This window comes from Chenopodium album, chromosome 1, assembly GCF_948465745.1.
Source record: "Chenopodium album chromosome 1, dcCheAlbu1.1, whole genome shotgun sequence".
Classification (NCBI taxonomy): domain Eukaryota; kingdom Viridiplantae; phylum Streptophyta; class Magnoliopsida; order Caryophyllales; family Amaranthaceae; genus Chenopodium; species Chenopodium album.
Genome location: NC_137834.1, coordinates 87,638,494 through 87,650,423, shown reverse-complemented (window position 1 = coordinate 87,650,423; position 11,930 = coordinate 87,638,494). Strand labels below are relative to the sequence as shown.

Genomic DNA, 11,930 nt, shown 5'->3' with positions numbered 1-11,930 from the left:
TACAAGAGAACAGAAGATTTATATATGTTTATGGTTTTGTTACACATGATGCTAGTTTCATTAAGAAAACTTACATAGTGCTTCCAAGTTTCCAACTCCTAAAAACAAAGTCATAGACTATAAAGCCAGAAAGCAGAGAATTAAGACAACTTTCAAGCTCTACATTCATAGTAAGAGCTCGGCTGTTAATCAGAATCATATTGAAGGCTGAGTTTCCTTTGGAGGATGTAGTTAGCAGCCTTAAAATCAACACAATCATCAGCAGGAGCTCCAAAGTAGTTACTGGACTCCTCGACTGAATTTGGCTTGTAAGAGTTATAACTGTCCCCTGTGATGAACGAAACTTTTCGTGCCATCTGAGGTTTGGCATCATGGTTGACAACATAGTCCACCAACGCGGCAGTTGGAAAAGTCTGATTCGGCCTCACATATCTGAGAGTCGATGAAGGTTCTGCTGCTCTGAAGAAGGATGTCCTAACCACTCCCATCTCTGCTATTTTTGTTGTGTGTGTGTAGTGTATACTGATGTGTTTACCTTTGTGTGGTTGGCTTCTTCACTAACTGAAGGGGGCCTTAAGTAGTGAGTTTTTGGTGCATCTTTTAGTGGTCCATAAAGTTATTATAAAGATAAAAATGAAATATATTCCTTCAGGTATGAAAATGACGGTTCAACTCAATTGGGTAGGTTAATGTTCAGGGTGGTTAAATGATTTTAAATTGATCAAAGTTTATCTGTTTACAGAACTTTAGTGTTTAAACAATTAGGAGAAATGGAGAATCTAGTATGCAAATCATACAAAAGTGAAAAAAAATATCTAACCGAATCACTTAATAATTCCTTCTAAACAATGGTTAATCCGCGTGTACTAATTATTTATAATTCTGAAAAAACACTAGCTAGTGTAAAGAGAACATACCTGAACACTTGCTTTTATTCGCCATCAGGGTGATAATGAAGCAATCCTAGTTCAGCTCCTCCATAATCTAGTCCCTTTTCTATAGTTAATTGTTTAATTCATATCTTTAACCATATTTTTAATCAAGGTAAGGGAAATGGAATCAAATCAAGTAAAGATAGGATGTTTTTCTTGTTAGCATTATCGTGCACTTGTTACACGTGTACTTAGGAGCTCTGGGATAGAAGGAATTAAAAAGTCTTAATGTTGTCCAACTTTGTAGGTTCCTGTAAATCAGGATCAGTACAGAAAATCTATTCCCTATGGTAAAACCAAATTAAAAATCTGATATTGGTGACAAAAGGTGGTAAGTAAGATAATTTTTTTGAAGAACCTCTCTGCATATGTCCAATTGTAAAGTCACTAGAATATGTTAAGTGGGACAAAAACTCCTCTGATTTTAGAAGCTGACTAAATTAGAGGCAGAGAGTTGGAATATTTTATGTTGGCACACATAGAAGGCATATCCACGACTACATGAGAAAGTGGCTCACCCTAAGCTTTAAACCTCTCATGGGATGAACTAAGGATGGAGCCATGGAGGGAATAGTATATTTTGATTTATAGGATTTTGTAGTATTGGTATATTTTGCAATGGACTTATGGACCAATAAGCTTTATTACAAAGAACCTTTTATCACTTTATTTAGAGGTTAAAAGGCAGACAGGGGATTGAGGAGGAGAAGATTATGGTGAGAGGCCGGGAAGGAAATAGTGTTTAAGGAAAACGATGATATTCTAACAAAGTGGTTTGACTTTAGACGTACTCTTATAGCAACTAACCAGAGAAAGATGATGTTAACGAATAAAATTTGTGGACTTTTGAAGATAAGGAAATTCATTTTGTTATTGGTGATGAATTTTAAGATTCATTTTGTTATTGGTGATGAATTTTAAGGTGTTTGCCTTTCTAAAGCAAACAACCGACTCAAAAACCATTCTCTTTGGGTCATCATGAAGAAATAAGAACAATTCACAAGTGGATCAAAAGTTAACTGAGTCAGATTGTTCATGCACATGACCTTTGTACCAAAAGATCCCTGGTAAACTAAAGGATGCCTAAGTAAGTTTCATAAGACCGGAGTCTCATCATCAGTATCATCATGACATGATCCTTTCGTGGCTCAAGGATGCAGAATAATGTCAGAAAGCTTAATTGGGAAAATAATTCAAAATAAAGTTCAAGATAAGAAAGATTTTGATGGGGTCTGTACCAGTTGTATTTCAAGATTTTAACACTTGTGATCCATCATATGTATATTTCAGAAATGAAAAAAAGTTCAATACGAAGTATTAAAATTAACAATTAAGATGGAATATGCTGGAAAAAGAATTTTGGTGGCTCACTCGAACTTTTGGACTTCCATTACAAGTTACTTATTAGACCTTAAGGGAACTTGCAATAATTGAAGTGTAGAACCAGATGCTGCTAAGGAAGAACAGATTGGAATTCATGAATAATCAACAACCTTACCAAGAGGAAAAAATACAGATGCAATCAGAAGGAATCCTTAACTTTCAAGGCAAGATTGTCTTACAGCATCTGTTATGCCATTAATACGAACATACTTTTTACATCCTCATTGGTTTATGCCTCAAGAATTAACTTTAATTGGATTATTTGGATAGTTTTATAGCCAACTTTCCGCCTTTTGTGGTTTCAAACTATGATTAGTTGATAGAGTTGTACACAGGTATGTTACAGGTTCGTATTAAAAAAGGATCAAGTTGTGGTAAAAGAAGCTTTTACATAAAATAAATGCCTGAATGTATTTATATAAATTTGGATAATAGTTATATAGCCAACTTTCCACCTTTTGTGGTTCCTCACTATGAGGATTTGATAGAGTTGCACACAGGTATATAACAGTTTTGAATTTAAAAAGATTAATTTGTAATAAAAGCATTTTTTACACAAATAAATAACTGTATGTATTTATATATATAATTGTCTTTTACCAAAGGACCCTTTATAAGCACCTATATCCAAATAATGGTTCAAAATGAGTAACAAAGACAACTAGTTATTACCATAACCTCAATTTGTATACAAGGTATAGCATAATGACTCGGACACAGTATGAAAGAACATATCAAAACTCTGGCCCTAAATGTATACTCAATCTGAATAAGTGAGTTCATGCCTAAAGCGTGCTTTAACTGAAGAAATGTAGCTTGAGGCCTTCATGTCAACTGATTCATCAGCAACAGCACCAAAATAGCTGTCCAAATGATTGATAGAATCATTTTTGCTGTCAGGGACAAGATACGAAAGTGTTTGGATTGATAAAGGTTTTCTGTCCTGATTGACAAGGTAACAAACCGAAGTAGTTGATGAAGGTTTTGGAGTTCGGTAGAATGATGGGATCAGCTTGACCTTCATAATGGAAGTGTATTCAAGTTAAACAATTCTTTGAATTGAAGTTTAGATGCTCTATTGTACACTTGCCTTTTATAATGATATGTTAGGAAGCTTGCCTTTTATAGGGTTCTAATACTGCATTTTGTATTACTATAAGCTATTCAGATTAAGATGAATCCTATAAAGATGGAGGGTGGTTTATTCTATGTGCTTTCAGTTCAAGAATGGTCCACTTGGATTACATATATGCTAAGTCTCCATGAGGTATTTCCAATCAGCCAAGCAATGCAATTATGCAATGCCTTTTTTAGTGGTGAAATAACTGAATAATCTTAATCATCTACGGATTTTATCATAATGATTGTGCCTTTTTTTGAGGTATGATGTTGATTACAGGCCAGTATAATTATCTTCAGCGACACTTCTAGATTAAGTCTTTTAAGTCTAGAAGAAAAGAAAAGAAATTAAATTGAATCATTAACTTATTATTAGCAGAATCTATCATTTCATATTTCATATCTGCAGCAACAGATGAAAGAAACATTTCTAGACAGATCATTTTCACATTTTCATCATCAAGAGTTTGACAGTTCCTGCTGATATTTTGTTTTTTAAATTAGATTTATATAAGTGAAACTTTCTCTTTCTCCAACTTGAAAAAATCTGACCCTAACTTAGGCACAAAACTGAATAACTCAGAACAGTATTGTATGGATTCCTTCAATCATGAATTATTGTAATTACTTGAAGAAATTCGACACTATCAGTTAATGAACCATCTAGTATATCTCCAAGTCATATTCAAGAAAGACTAGTCCATACTTTGGTTTCAAAGAGATTTAATGGCGTACCTCCATAAAATCACAAGGTAGGAGTTGGATGAAACTCATGAAAGGGTCTCTCTGACTCTGTTAATTAGTGCCAAATGTTCTTCCTATCTTCACATAGAAAGCATTTTCATGTACAATCAGTCAATATGATCACCATTATCAGAATTCAGCAACTTGTCCAGAGACCAGAGGTCCGTCATATAGAAAATTCGTTGGACTGCGAACTATTTACTTCAAATTCATTGCTCTGTATCTGTTCATCAGTACTTGTTGGTTCCTGCAATGAGCTTGGTGTCAAAATGTCTCTTCATATATTTGTGGAACCAGCATTAAGTGACAGAAACAAATTCAGCAAAGATTCCACAGTTCAATTCATTAATTATCAGATGCATATTACAATGTCATTTCTGTTAATCATATTTTAAATCAAATTGTTTAGCTAGTTCAAAATTTTAAACTACGGATAAGGGAGGATTATTCCTATAGTCCTTTATAGATAGGCCTAATCCTAGTCAAATAATTTAATACTATGTGGTGTGGATAACACTCACTAATTTATTACTTTGCTTTTTCTGCACTTTGAAGTTTGAAGGATTTCAAGGATAGAAAAAACATCATGTACTTATATGTGTTAACATAAGCGAAAGGAATGCTTCTTTGAAATTTTGAATTGTAAGATGTTAGAACCTCCAATTTAGAATTTCCTAGATCATTATTTTTCTGCAATAATAACAATTCTAATGAGGATTTGTGACAAAGATTTTTAAAATTTCTTCTTAATAGTGAAGCACGTGCAAGTCTGTTTGATGAATTTTAACATCTACCACAAGAAATTTTAAGACAACTGGTGAGAAAGTGTTGTGCCAATATTTCTATTTCTTTGTATGGTTGATTTATCTGAATCTATGAAAACAAATTAATTCATGAACATGAGCCAACCTAACATTTCATGACTATTCTACTGTCAAAAAAAAGATTGATGTGTCTGGATTGATAGAGGTTTATGTACAGGCTGACTTATAAACAGAAGTAGTAGATGAAGGTTCTGCAATCCGGTTGAAGGATGCCATTAGCTTCACCTTCATAGAGAAAGCGATATAAAGTCATGCAAATAATTGGAGTTAAAGTCTTTATTCACTGTTCATATTTTGTTGCTAAAAAGCATGTCTATATAGGAGTCTGCTGCTGCAAGACAACATAAGTTTACCAGTTTAGATTGATCCTTAAGGGATAGATGATGGTTAAATCTTTGTAACTTTTACTGAAGGGTAGTCCAAGGAAGAAAAAGTATATCAGTTTTATTTGATATATTATTAATCAATAAAGCAGCAATATATACTTCGTTTAAGATACGAGTATATATCTTGCTTCATAGTTAACATATAATTTTTACGCAGTCAGAAGATTGGCCGGTAGGACTAAGAATTTTTTTAAGGCATACTGTTGATAACAAGCCAATATAATACTTTTCTAAAAAGACAAGATTTCCCCTCAAATCCTCAATCTTTATGTTTAATTATTCCAAATTAAAAGAAAGAAAAAAGAAATAGAATCCAGAACAGTATCATAAAATTGCATGATATTTCCTTCTTTTCAGTAATAGAAGCAAGAACCACTAAGAAAACCATTTTTTTTTATTTTTAAATTATCTGTATGCTTTAGGTTCATGTATGCTGCCCCATCCATCCCAAAATAAACTTCCACTTCGACTCTGAAAGATGCAGAATTTATTCTGTTAATCTGTTTGTAATTTCTTCTTATGTCCTAAAATAAATTTCTTCATTGACTTAGGAACAGAACAAAACACATGGACCAGTATATTATAGAATTCAGTTTATCTACTTAACCCTCCAAAGACTTTAGATCATGCACCAACTTGTGTACAAGAAAAACAGCCCATTGGCTAATACAAGTAATACTGCAACAAGGTGGAATAGAGCAAAATGCACGAAACAGTACATTATATTTTCAGTATTGTTCATGGCCATATCAGTGGAGGCAATGGTATGTCTGAGACAACGAGAGCTACTATAATTAGGTTTAAGCAATTTAGCTTCAGCAAACTTTCACAGCAATACACATAAAAAGATAAGACTGTCCAAGCTAAATTTATTGGACTGCTGCAAACTTATTTCAAATTTATTCGACTTGTTATTATTCTCCCAAATATATCCACATCAGTTAAAAAATACTGAAATAGTGCATCTGTTGGCTCCCTGAACTGTTTACTGATATAGTAATAAGATTTTCGTCGTGTTAGTTAATTATCGTAAACTATGGATAACGGAGGATCAAAGTCATCTCACCTACGCAGCTCCACTAAAGCACAGGAGATTTGCTGAATCCTAGTTGTACACTTCGCTAATTGTATACGTGGATTAGATAACACAGAATAATTTATTATTCTGCAATTAAAAATTAAAAAGTTACTTTCACAAGATCAAAAACATGATATGCATATCAAAAATAAGACATTAGACTCAATTCTTCTAGTATAAGATAATTGTATTAGAAAGGTGCTTTAATCTTTATCCTTTAATTATACTTGAAATTAAAAATAGAAACAGGCTCAACCAAATAGTAAGGAAATTAAATTAAAATAAACCCTAGCTTATCTCAATCGGTAAAATCAAGAATCATAATACGGAGTAGAACATTACACTCCTTTCATTTCATATTTATACTCTAAAATCAAAATTGTGCGAATCAAAAACACCACATTCATCATAAACGACAAGTTTATCCGAAAATTAAAATTCGATTCGACTGAAATCCAATCAATTGCATCAATTACTGCAAAATTTACAAGTAAATAATCATCAATTCATCGATTAATTATGAAACCCTAACCTTTGCACTCGAATTTCTGCCGAATTCTGATTGTGAAGGAAACCCTAGGAATTTGATTTTGTAATTGCCGCGAAAGAAGTTCGTCGACATGAAACGCAGCGCCAAAGGCAAAGTTGATTTTCATTTTGCTTGGGCGTGCTACCTTTTATTATAGCCCATTACACTTTGATATGTCGAATGGATCACACACTCGGATCGGACACACCATATTTAGCTCCGTTTCAAATTAATTCACACCTTACTTATCTATTTTAACATTTTATTTTAAAAAAAATTAAATTATTTTTTTTTTATCATGTACAAGGAATAAATTGTTTATTTATTTTATATATTCATACACCCTTTTAAATTCACCTTATACTTTTTATTTTTACAAAAATGTCACCAAATATCCAAATGGCTAAGAATACCACGTGACAACCACTAAATGGTTTACATTTTAATTGTGAAGTATAATGGTTCATCAAAAAAAAAAAAAAAAAAAAAAAAAAAAGTGAAGTATTTAATTGGACGAAAAAGTTTAACGTTAGTGGGTAGTGCTACCTAAACTTTTCCAAATTTGCGGGTAGTTCTAAACAAATAAAAAAAAGTGAATAGTTGTTCACAAATGACCCTTTCTTTAGGGTAGTTCTACAAAAAATTTCCTATTTATTAAACAAAAAATAATCATCCCAGCCAGCCACTCTGGCCTCCTCACCCCTACTCCCAACTAAGCAACATGAACCCCCTTACCTCTGCCTTGTCTAGCCTCGGTCGATCGGCAAGCAGTCTACCCTATTCCGTTGAACCTTACCCCTCCTCCCATAATCCCATTTGACCCACCTTAACCCCAAATCTCACCCGAAACACCTCGAAAATAGCTTACACCCCGAATTGACCCCTATTCCCTATTTTCAGCCCCATAAACCCTAAGCCCCACCCAAAAAACCAACCACTTAAAAGATGGGTAGAAAGTTAGGGTTTTGGATGGCTGGCTTTCTAGGTAGTTTTGAGTGGGTCTTAGGGTTTGGGGGTCTCATAATTAAGAGGCAGGGGGGTTGATATAGAGAAGGGCCTATTTTTTAGGGGGTTTGGCCTGGGGGGAAATTAGAGGGATGAAACATCGAGGTTGGGGAATGAGTGGAGGTGGTTTGGCGGGATTGTGTGTGCCGATGACGAGTGTGGAGCAGGGGGCTTGAGCGCCGGTTAAGATGAGGATGGTGGCTGACAAGGATGGTGTTTTTTTTTCTTTTCATTTTTCAATAATGAATTAATTAAATCATTTAAAAGAAAACTAATTAGAATTAGCCACGTGACATAATTAGGCATAATGACTAAAAGAGTTAGTTGCGGTTAATTATTAAGAGCATTTTGTGACTTTTTGTGAAACTAAAGTGTGTATGGTGAATTTAAAAAGTTGCAAAATATAGTATACTAGCCCAAAGATCATTTATCATATCTAGCAACAAATAATTACGATCCAAAAGAACGAACTTATTATCTCCATACAAAATTTCTTCACTTTTGTCACTCGTTATGCAGCCAAAAAGTATTCAATGTATGCAGGTCAAACATCTTAATCGTTGTAGTCAGTTGACACAAGTAGATTGGTAGTTTTTTTTACTAGACCTCTTATGTGATCTTCCAATACAAGATAGTCTTGAAACACATGACAAGTTACCTTAGTGGTTTCGCCGATGTATACATATTCCTATTTGAGCCTTATTACGATTTCAATGATGATGTTATCTCCTCCATCCCCTCTCTCAACATTTGCTTCTTCCTCCCCCACTTTCTAATTAGGTATTTAACACTGAACCTGACCTATAACACCATTCTCTAAACACTATTGTCTTCTTTCCTGTTTAAATATTAATTACACCATTGATAGCACCATTTTCGTGCACTTATGGATTTTCGGTAAAAATAGACTATTGGCTTAAAAATACAATCGATTAGAACATGCATTATTATATAAGATAACATTTTTATAAAAATCAACCAAAAAAAATAATATGCCAAAATCAATCAATTTTGGCTAACTTTAAATCATAATCCGTTCAGTATCTTCAATCACTTAATTTTAATGTATCGAACACTTCCTGAAATTATTCACATTCTCGGTATCATGCTCTAATTTATATTCATAGTCGGTTGACTAATAATCATGATATGCACGTATTCAATTTCGATAATGATGTAACTAACTATAAACATAATCTGAATATCCAAAATATATTATTTGCAAATATTTTATTTTAAATAAAATTAAATCATAATTTTATACTGAAATTAAAATTAAAATTAAAATATTTATATTATAATTATTTATAAATTAACAAATTATATGAAATTATGTTAGTTTTGTGCGTGGTCAATGTCCGGATTGTCCTAAACTTATTAGCTTGAATGTTAAATATTATATGATCATATAATTTTTTTACAATGTAATAATATTTAGACATACGATATCATATCATTTATTTATGTTATAATTTAATTTTGTACTTTTATTTGTAGGTATAAATATATGACATTACTAATTTGATATTGATTTATTACACTTAAATTATTTCTAATGAATTGAAAGTATTTTAATCATAATAAAATTATTTTTTTACTGATTTTTTTTTATTAACACATATTATAAACGAATCACATTGAAGTGGATGATGCCCAGATTGTTAATAAAATTTTAGGATAATTTTGGGCTAAAATATTAATATGGAACTATAATGCCTTTTGATGATGCAAGATATTTAAACTTACGATATTGTATTTTTTGTAATTTTGTTTGTAAATAGATATTTATGTTATTATTAAATTGAAATTATTGTTATTGAATTTAAATTATTGTTATTGAATTTAAATGATGTTTGTTTGAGCCGAAAGTATTTTTAACATTCTAAAATTATTGTTACTAATTAAAATTTATTTTTACTTATGCACTATTATTTTAAAAAATAAATTAAATAAATTATAATTGAATCTTATTTTAAAGAACTTTTTTAAACGAATATTATGATGGAAATAAAACTAAATTATACAATATCCCTACCTTATAAAAAGTACAAAACAACTCTTATGAATATTGCGATGACTTTTTTACCCCTAAAAATATTTATTTACCCATATACCCTTTTATGTTATATTAACTCTTATGCTTCCGTATTTATTTCTCTATGCTTCTTTAGTCTTCCTTCCCTTTCAACTTCCAACTTTTTCCTCTCTTTTAAACTCCCCTTTCTCTCTCCTTCCTCCTTTACTTCCCTACTCTCTTTCTTTCCTCCATTAAAGCGAAGGATTCCTCCATTAAAGCACCTACCGAGCTAAGCCACATAAAGAGGAGGAGGAGGAGGAGGAGGAGAAAATTGTTGAATTTAATGGCAAAACTATTTAATGTAAAAATAATCCTCTTCAAAGGGTAGGGGAATAGTGGATAAAACCACTTTGTTACTATTTTCTTTATAACACACACACAAACCCACTAAATTTAATTATCTAATCATCTAATTAGACATTTTTCTTTTGAATGTTTTTTTTAAAAAAAAATTTAGTTGTAACATTTTAACTTTCACACTTGTCAATACATAATTTCAATCTCTTGTACTTCGTATATCTAATTATAGACATATAAATAATCTAAAGATTAAATATTTAAAACATATATATAAATCAAAATGAAGCTAATAAGATCCCACATTACTATTTTGCCCAACAAAAAAGTCAATAAAATAAAGATCAATTATTAAAAAAAAAATGAAAAATGTATATATTTTCAAGTGTTGCAACTAAAAGTGACGGATGATATATAATTGTATTTTATAACTCACAACAAAAGTCATATTACACCATAAAAAACTTACGACTAAAAAGTGAATAGTGTTTATATATTTTCAAGTGTTACATTTTTGTACCTATGAAAGGGTATGATTATCAACAATTTATTTCTTAGTATATGCGTTCAAAAGTCTACCCAATAATTTTTGGATGTCATGACAAGCTATTACAACTCAACCATAAACATCGATTATGTTATTAAAAGTTATAATTGATGATCGACACTTGGTGAAAAATTGGAATGCCAAGTGTCGATGTCTCGTAGTTAGGCTGCGAGACTGACTTTTATATATAAGTGATGATTTGATTTGATGGTGAATTTAGAGGTATATAGTTTAAAAATCGTAAAAATAATCGAAAAGGGTACACATAGACATAGTCTATGTGTACCCCACATAGACAAAGGCCCTGTTTGGTAGTAAGCTTATTGGGGGTATATTAGCTTATTTGACTAACTTTAGCTGATTGACTAGTCAAACAAGCTAATACAAGTGTTTGGTAGTAAGCTTATTGAAAGAGCTTATTCCACTAAATAAGCTCTTTTTGAAAAAGCTCACTTTAGGAGCTTTTTGAATTAGCTTATTCATTAATTATTGTGAAATGACATTTAAAACCTCATTTAATTTAAAATCCTATCTAAACTACCTACCCCACAATCAGCTTATTGGTCATTTCACATACTCAATCACCTTTAAGCTATCAGCTATTTACCAAACACTTTTATATAATCAGTTAATACAATAAGTTAGTCAAATCAGTTAATAAAATCAGCTAGTCAAAATCAGCTAACTCAATCAGCTTCAGCTTTCAGCTTTCTCCCAAACAGGGCCAAAGATTTCTATTGGCTGAAAGAAGTTGACCCACTTGATCCTACGTGAATAGTTTTGAAATTTGCTTTGAAAATTTTGCTGATGAAAGATTTTGAATTTTGAATTCTAATTAATTGTACTTTTGGTGGTGAATGATGTTGGAGTATTTTCAAGAATACACCATGGAGGGCCGACGGCGGCGTCTTTAAGGTGAGGGGCGAGGACAACGGCTTTAAGGAGAGGAGCAAGGACGGTGGCTTTAAGGTGAGAGTCGATGATGGTGGCTTTAAGGTGAGTAACTGAT

General features: G+C 32.0%; 1 long non-coding RNA gene across 1 annotated transcript; it reads right to left on the bottom strand.

Annotated features, from left to right (window-relative positions):
- On the bottom strand, positions 1–7,096 carry LOC145561100 (uncharacterized). Its single transcript, XR_014093685.1, has 3 exons — positions 6,999–7,096; positions 6,455–6,553; positions 1–4,425 (listed from the first exon to the last, which is right to left on the bottom strand). It is a non-coding gene; the product is annotated as an uncharacterized LOC145561100 (long non-coding RNA).
- Positions 7,097–11,930: the final 4,834 nt, after the last annotated feature.